Source organism: Lynx canadensis, chromosome B4 (genome assembly GCF_007474595.2).
Source record: "Lynx canadensis isolate LIC74 chromosome B4, mLynCan4.pri.v2, whole genome shotgun sequence".
In the NCBI taxonomy this organism is placed as follows: domain Eukaryota; kingdom Metazoa; phylum Chordata; class Mammalia; order Carnivora; family Felidae; genus Lynx; species Lynx canadensis.
In genome coordinates this window covers 58,203,823-58,212,834 of record NC_044309.1, presented here as the reverse complement: position 1 = coordinate 58,212,834, position 9,012 = coordinate 58,203,823, and the positions used below count along the sequence as shown (strand labels likewise).

Sequence of the window (9,012 nt, the reverse complement as noted above, 5' to 3'; positions counted from 1 at the left end):
TCATGATCTTAAGCCCAGAGTTGGGCTCTGTGCTGGCAATGCAGAGCCTGCTTGGGATTCTCTCTCTCCCTCTCTTTCCAACCCTCTCCCGCTAATGCAAGTGTTCTCTCTCTCTCACTCTCTCCTTCTCTCAAAATAAATAAACATTAAAAAAACAATAATAAAGTTACTAAGGCTGAATGCTTCGGGCTCAAATAACCATCAAGAAATTGCCATCACTCACTGAAATTGAAATAAACACCACTGCTACTGATAATTCTGTCATTAAATTTCAAGAAATTATAGATGGGAATTTTTTTATAAATATTTTTATCTCTAAAATCAGTACTTTGTTGGCTGAAGAACAAGTTTTCAGGGTGCAATTCAAAACCTCCATCCTCAGGCCACTCAGTTTGGAAAGACATAAAATATTCACGAGGTTTGTTTCATGCCAACAAATTGCTCCAGAAGGTGAGAAATGGTGAGCTAGATTATTACATCTGAGCCACTGTCTCTGGTATGGAAAATACCTTAGAAACCTATTCATGCCCCAGGTCCACAACTTACTATTCAGAAAGTTTTCACTGTGATGAGCCAAATAGCATGCTGACTCATTGGATTCAGAAACCTATTAGTGACTAAGAGAATCACTGTGTTAACCAGAAACACCCTGCATTTTTGTTCATCTTTCTTTCAGATCACACTTTCACATCCAGCCTCTGGATATTGTTTCTTTGTAATCAAATACTGGCAATTTAACTTGATAATTCTTCTGAACTTTCAGAGAAAAAGAAAGGGTTAGATATAACTGAGTAGCTTTTCCTGTAGTTGTTTTTTTTTCCAGAGGAGCTCATTATTGTCTGTACTTTGAAAATTATTTTGCCTTCTTATCTTTTATTTTACAGGAATAAAAGAACATCTCATTTCTGGGCTAGAACTAATTGGTACTTGGTATTATTCAACTGAGTGCTATTTCAGTTTGATACTCTCATTTTCTGTGTAGAAATTAAACAAAGTGACTTTCAATGGCTGCTTAAGTATATAGAAGTGAAGGAGGCCACCATATCTCTCACCTCATTCATCACCGGGGTGAAGTTAGCTAAACTGAGAGGCTAAGCATCATTTACTTCTGTCCACACACCATCTCATGCCTGCCTCCTGATGCAGCCTGATTTCTGTACCTCCCTTCACTAGCTACTTCATTATTATGGCAGCTGTGAGTGTAGAAAATAGAGAATTTGAGGAATTTTACAGGCTGGTAAAATTACCCCGCAATCTCAGTTTTTAAAAATATATCTTTCAGATGGATATTTCTTCTCTCAAATTTTTGATTAATTATGTCTTGAAATATAAGTTTCCTTTTAAAATGATTCACTGAAAACTTGGGCTTAATAATCACACAATACTTTTCAAGTAGTTTTCAAACCCCTTGTTTAAAGTTACCATTAAATAATGTCCTTAAACTTTAGATTTCTTCTTCAAAGAAAGAAAATTCTTTTTTATAGTTTATTCTAGGATTTGTTTTAATGTGAAAAAAATCACTGCTTGGAATATTGGATTCTCAATCTCTCTCCTTTTGGCGGGGGGTTTGCAGGGACCACGAAAAATAAGACATCTGAGTTACAAAAGCAATAGGCAACGAACTTAAAGGTAAGTAACAGTATTGCAAATTTTCCTTCTCTGCAGAAAAATAAGAAGACTAAAATAATTTGTAGATATAAAAAGCCATCAGAACATGGATTGTTCTCATATATTCTATAGTCATTAATTTTCTGTTAGATATTTATGTTGCTTTTGGATGCATCAGTTTTTATCTTCCCTGTTGTATGATAAACTTTCTAAGAATGGGAAACAAGGAAATTTCACATCTTTACTTTTTGCCCTATATCCTCATGCTATCCTTATTGGTGGATAAGTAAGGACAATTAGAATCCAGAGTCACTTCAAATACTCAAAAAACATTCTGCAACTATACCAATACATTTTGGTTCCTATGAGCAACAGATTATTAATAGCATAACAGAAATTGTTCTGGTTTAAGGGATTGCAGATGCTCTATAGTTTTATGTCTCTTAAATGGCAATGAAAGGGAGGATTAGGAACTCTGACCTCTGCTATTCAGTTGATAAATGACCCTGTATCATTTAACCAGTCACTTTCTACATTGCCTCATCTTTTTCATGATATTAACAGCTAAGTAATTGAGGAAGATCTCAATGGCTTTCTGTTTTGTTGGTGGTTGTGTTTAAAGCGTTCCCCAAAGAGCTGATGACAAGTGATTTTTTGTGGTCAAGGATTCCTTTTGGTCAATATTCTTCTCTAGTTTACATCCTTTGCTGCTCTAGTGCATAACTGATCTATTTATATGTTTTCTTGCTCTTTTTTTGTGAGTAGGCTTTATGTTTATTCCTTGGTTTAAGAATAAAGCTGGAGCCACCTGATCCCTAACTTGTTAGTATTCTAGACCCTACTGGCAGAAATGGCCTAATTTTACCACTTCACACAACCTACTGGCCTTTGATAGTGCCCCCTACAACCCACATCTGTGTACCAACCTTTCAGTTTTTCTTAGATTGCTCAGCTGGCCCAATTTATTTCAGCTTGTCTCTCTCTAGATTTTCTCTAATCATCATCATCTTCTATTTTTCTGAATGTCACCTTCTCTTTTACAAGTCTACTTTTACTCTCTATTTTTGTAGCATCATTACCCTTGAGCTTCCAACTTCCTAAAAATATGGTGGCCCCAACCTCCCTGTTCTTCTGAGAAGCTTTCTTCTCAGACACTTATTATAGGACATCAGGAATGTAGAGATTTCTTCAAAACACCTCATTTTAGAGCAACTGAAGTCTGTAGAGACAAGTTACCAAAATTCACCTTCTAATCAACCACAGAACCAAAATTAAATCTAAGGTCTTTTAACTGCAGAGAACTGGAGAATCCAGCCTTGATCCCCACTGATATCATTCCTGCCCTCAGAGGTCTACCTTCCCTGGGACCCATTTCCTCCAGTTGATATAACCCTGAGCAGAGTGTAGTTGAAATGCAAAGGAGAGAATCTAAAATCCACCACAGACATTACCAACCAGCACTTCTACAATTCAATTACCTTTCATTTCTGTAGCCAGGAAAGAATTATACCACATATAAGTTGGAAAGTGGACATGTTATTATATATAAAAACAAGGATTTGTTGTTTTTGGGTTTGGTTGGGGGAAAAATGTTTTGAATCCTCTTATTGGATATTGGATAATATAATTTGGGGAAAGGTTTTTGGCCTCTGTTGGTTTTCTTCAGTTCTTATTTTGCTTAACCACCATGGTCACAAATTTGTTCATTGATTCCCCTCTGTAGGATATTCTTTGGTAGACTTGATTTTTTTTTCCCACCCTGTTTTGAAAAGTTTCAGGTGGCTTACAGTTTTCTCAGAGCCTCCACCCCCATCTGGTGATATCTTTAGGACTGACCATCAGTGTGCCCTCAGAATATTTCTGAAGACTTTATTGGGAGCAAATTTTTACTGTATTTGTCAGTGAATAAATTTTATATGGTAGTCAGCTCTTAGGCCAGAATGTCTATTTATGGAAAATTGTTCAGAGACTAAGTCATCTTTCAGTTCTCATTGATATTCATGACCTTTCCTTGGCGACTTATAATGCCATATGCTCATATAGCATTTCATGGTTTTCACATTATCTTGTTTGAGCCTATGAAGTAGATAGGCTGATATTATCTCGTTTTATGGTTGAAAACACTTTAGCTCAGAGAGATTCAGTGACTTGCCTAAAGTCACTTAGATAGTAAGTGACAGAGTTAAGACTAGAATCCTAGCATTAAGATTGTCTTTGTCTTATTGACCCCCTCCCAACTCATCTGAAAGGAAAAATACCTCTTCTTATTTAGAAGTAGAAATAGGAAAGAGACATTTTTACTCACAGAAAAAAAAATAGGAGTTGGCTACCATGAGAATCTTAAGACTGCTCCATACAGCAGAAAAGATTCAGGTCTTATTTCCAAAACTGCTAATTTAACAGACTGCTAATTGTTGGTATAAACAGCAAAGCAAAGTTCATTCTCAAGGATCTTTGACTGCTAATCACATTTTTGTGCTACAACTGATTAAAACCATGCAGTTGTACTTGGAGTCACAGCTCTCAAATGCTCTTTGCTCAGTACTTTGCAAGGAATGTGTGGGAGTTCTGCTGTGTGACTAATGGGCAGTGTAGGTGGGTGATGCCACAGAAGTTACAGAAACAGAAATTTCCATGAGTTAGAGTTAGAGAACTCTGGAATGACCAGGTAATTTCCCTGTGTCTGCCACCTGCCATATGAACTCTCAGACTTGCCAGGAGACACTGAGGAATCTAGGGTAGAAAATAGAGAGGGGATAAAGGGTAGGGACAGAAGCAGGATTTGTTACCTATCACCAGCACTGTCCTCAAGAGTATCCAATTACTTAGGACCTGACAAGAAAGCACCAAAATTTGTAAACACAGGATATTAAATTCACAAGTGGTAACAGTGCCTATACCTAGGAGGCACTCCTAGTAAAGTACTGGTGATGGAGTCCTTCTGTGAACTAACCTATGTTCACATATCTCTTAGTGTTCTGAATGGCCCAAAGTGGACATGAGATGAACTTCTAGCCCTCCAAAGAAACTTCTTTGGGACCCTGACAAGAACCATCCATAACAATTTCTCCTCCTGGGGTCACTTTTTGTGAGCAATGAGTCCGTATTTAACAGCCCGGAAAGAGGGACTAATATTTAACACTCCTTAATGTGAAACCTTGCTAAAGAAGTCTTAAAAATCTAACAGTTACATTTTCTGGTGTCAAATGTTTTTATTTTTTAATCTATACTTAGTTGTATATTCCTGCCATTTACTCATTAATATTTTTCTCCTATCACCTCTCAAAGTGTTATGTTTCCAAAATTCTTCAGTTGAAATGTCATGAATATTTGTTTCCCACAACCTCCTTCCTTCAAAGTCTGCTTGACACCCTGTTCTCTATCTTCCCAGCCTAATCTTACTGTGTCACAGTTAGGTTGTAAGGAGGGAGTAAAAAGACCTGCAATCTATATTCACACTGGGTCAGAGGTATTCCAGAGTTTAAAGAAAACTAGATGCTTATGCAAACATCTCCAGTTCCACTTTCATAAAGGAGACATAGAACATAAACATCTCAGAGTGTGAGGTCTCCTTCTGACTCCTAGAGAAGACTCAAGCAGTTGCATACACAGAGAAAGGAAACTTTCCCTTTTTTATTACATTTTTATGTTTTATCTCATATATTTTAAATCCAGGAAACATCTTAAATATTTAATGAAAAAGATAGTTAGATAATATTCAGGTACCATCAAGAAGGAAATGAAGGGCACAAACATTTAGAAATGGCTCATCAAACTGGTTGCCTCAGAACAATTTTGATCTTCATATTCAAGGCCAGAAGTAAACAATATCCATGACCAGCTAATGAAATAGGTATGCTTCTTAAGAATCAAAGAGCCCCCTACATCATAAATCATCATTAAAACTGTAACCTAAATAAGCACACGTTACAGAGTTGAGTTAGAAAAGAGAAAAAAATGAATCCTTTCACCTTGGTGAAAGTTGAGGTATCACAAAATAATTTCCTCCCTCCTATTATTGTCCTTCATCCCTGAGTAAGTTCAAGATCCGCTATTTCCAGGGCTTAATTTAAGATTAAGCTGAAAGAAAGACTTTAAATATCTCTCCTTTATATTCCATAACAATTTCAGCATATTTAACATCTGTGTTATATTTCACCATGCACTGCCATTTATTTTATTTTTCAATATTTTTCAATAATATTCAAATCTAGAGAATACAAGGATACCCAACATGTCACAGCCAGCCTTTCACAAGGGAGAAGAAGCCAGCAGCAAGCAAGAAAATGGTTTATTTTAGAAAAGATAATTCCTCAGGACTTTACGGTAACGATTTCTTAAAGAAGGAGATAAAGTTTGTGATCAAGTTAAACCATTTGTTTTCTAGGCTGTAAAGAAAAACATTGGTCAAAAGCAAAAGCATCCCAGTTTTCACTTTATGCATATAATGTTCCCCAATAACTAATTTCAGTCTTTTATAACCTGCCCAGCTCTTAAGTCTACCATTTCTGCCATTTCTGCAGGTGTATTTTCTAAAAACATGTTTCAGAAATTCTGAATCTGTGGTCTGATTCTTTACACTTGGAATCTGTTCTGTATCATTAAAGCACAGATTAATTTAGCTTCCTAATGACTGGAAGTAATAGGTGATGTTTCTATGGAGTAACTAGTTGGGTGTTTTTAAACCCGCCTGCACTTACCCCAAATTCATCAAAGATAGTGTCTTTTAGGTGCAGTACTAAGTCCCAAATCTCATGTATATGAAATATCAAGAATGTTTCAATTAAATAATCTGATGGAGCTACTTTTTTATTCAACCATTCTTACTCCTTATTCTCTGATAATCTTATTCTATACCTGCCACAAGTATAGAATTTGAAAAATAATGAAATGTACTCATTTTTAATGTTGACCCTCTTTGTAGTCAGAAGGTATGATTGCTTCAGTTTCTGAGAACAAATCCCATCTATATCATGTAACCCTGCATAATTTAATTTAACTTACATTGATTTATGTGTATTTATATAACTTGTGAAGAAAAATGGAGCATACACAGTCCTGGAATGTGAGGAGTGAGAGAAGTATGGATTTTTCCCAGTATCTGTTTAAAAAAAAAAAAGAAAAGTAGGGGCACCTGGGTAGCTCAGTCAGTTAAGCATCCAACTTCGGCTCAGATCATGATCTCACTGCTCGTGGGTTCGAGCCCCGCATCAGGCTCTGTGCTGACAACTCAGAGCCTAGAGCCTGGTTTGGATTTTGTGTCTCCCTGTCTCTCTGCCCGTCTCCAGCTCACACTCTGTCTCTGTCTCTCTATCAGAAATAATAAACATTAAGAAAGAAAGAAAAGTAAAATAACCCCAAAACCCATTCAGTGGTGACTACTGAACTGTTTCATTACATTCAAACACCAAGACTAAGAATATCTTATTTTTAAAAAGTCATATACCAAAGCACTCAAACATATACCAATATTCATAGCAGCATTATTCACAATAGCCAAAAGGTGGAAACAACGTAAGTGTCCATCAACACATGAATGGATATTTTAAATGTGATATATGCATATAATAGAATATTATCCACCCATTAAAAAATGAAATTCTAATATATAATACAACATGAGTAAACCTCAAAAATGTTAATGCTAAGTGAAATAAGCCAGACACAAAAAGGTAAATATTCTATGATTCCATTTATCTCAGGTACCTAGAAGAGGCAAACTTACAGAAGTGGAGAGTATAATAGAATTTACAAGAGACTAGAGGAAAGAGTTAATGCGAAGTTATATTTAATGGGTATAGAATCTATATTTAGGATGATGAAAGCATTCTGGAAATAGTGATGGTGGTTGCACAATATTGTGAGTGTATCCAATGCCACTGAATTATACGTTTAAAAATAGTCAAAATGATAAAAAAAAAAAAACCTTTAATAAAACTGATTAGTTTTTCCAAGGTGAAAATTAAAAGTCATATGCAAGTCTAAAGCATCTGAGAAGATATACATTGCTTAACAAAAAAAATTGTCAGATATTTTTGGGTTTAATATAAAAAGGATTCACATTAACCCCTGCATAGTGATGCAGCATAAATATTTTCTAGTCACCAGGCCACACTGATCACATTATTTCCTCATTCTTTGGACATTTAGGAATAGACTTGCCATTTTCAGAAAACTGCCAATAATACTTTATGCTACTTTGAACTATTAAGTAGTATTTTTGAATCGTGTGTTGGCTAAATTGTGTAGGCTGTTCTGTCTTTTTCATGGTTACTATAGAAATTGTGTAGTCCTGGTGTTATGAGAAGACCACAGGGCATCAGAGTACACAATAAAAGTTAACTTATTTCATGGTTTACAATTTCTTCCAGCTGTCCCCTTTTGTGATTATCATGTTAACATTGAGAGTATAAACATACAACCAAAAGGGTTCTGGTAACTATCGCCAATAAGCGATCTCACCCATAACAGATTTCCAACCTCCTTCCCTCAAAGATTTGGATAGAAACACATGAAAGAAGTGGCATGTAAGCTTCAGGTGTTTCCAATTATTTCCCTCATGTGAGCAAAGGTTTCCTAATGCAAAACACGTTTCAGCTCAGATAGTTTTCCTTATATTTAAAGATTATGTAGTTTCAGAAGAATTTCATCTACATATTCCTAATTCATCGACACTTCATCAATAACATAATATCTCCTCCGATCATTTCCTCTCTGGGTGGTTGAAAATATGGCACATTTAAGGACTGTTTACTTTTGCGAAGTGCACTTTTAGAAAGTGTATAACCTTTTGCCCCTGCAAAAAAGAGAAATAAATGCTCAGTGCTGGGATTTGTAGTAGATTCCTTGCCAGTTAAGTCACCACAGAGTGTTCTAGTACAATGCCTCAACTATCTTCCTGTGCAGGAACTGTCAGTTTCTGTCCAGAATGGTATACGTGGGGGAAGATAGACCCACCTTTGCTGGTGTAAATCATTTACTGCCTAAATGTTAACACTCAGGCAAGCCTATTTAAGGATTACAAAGAGAGAATGTGGATTTGGAGCATTTTGTTTTCCTAAGCTTCTGTGAGTGAAAGTTACAACATTGATCATTTAGGCTTCAGCAGCCTTACATAGCAGTGAGCTTTATCTCACAGTTTCAGAAATTTCCACTTCATTGTTGCCTTCTGAAGGTTAGCAGCACCACTCTGTAATTACTTACAAACAGAGGACTGTAGGACTTGTGAGGATTATTTCATAAGGCATTTGAATAATGACACTGCTAAACAACATTCACTGTTTAGGGAAACAAATTCATCTACAGGTGAATGAGCCAGATGAATTACAATGAAAAAGAAATCCTAAACCCTACTTACTGCTGAATATTTTCCAAAATAGGTGAACATTTCAAGCCCTACCCCAG

General features: G+C 36.0%; 1 long non-coding RNA gene across 1 annotated transcript in view; it reads left to right on the top strand.

Annotated features, from left to right (window-relative positions):
- Window positions 1–1,571: 1,571 nt before the first annotated feature.
- LOC116738198 overlaps window positions 1,572–9,012 on the top strand; it is a 24,399-nt gene continuing 16,958 nt past the window's right edge. The window contains exon 1 of the long non-coding RNA XR_004343870.1: window positions 1,572–1,629. This is a non-coding gene — a long non-coding RNA (uncharacterized LOC116738198). The remainder of the gene's footprint in view (window positions 1,630–9,012) is intronic.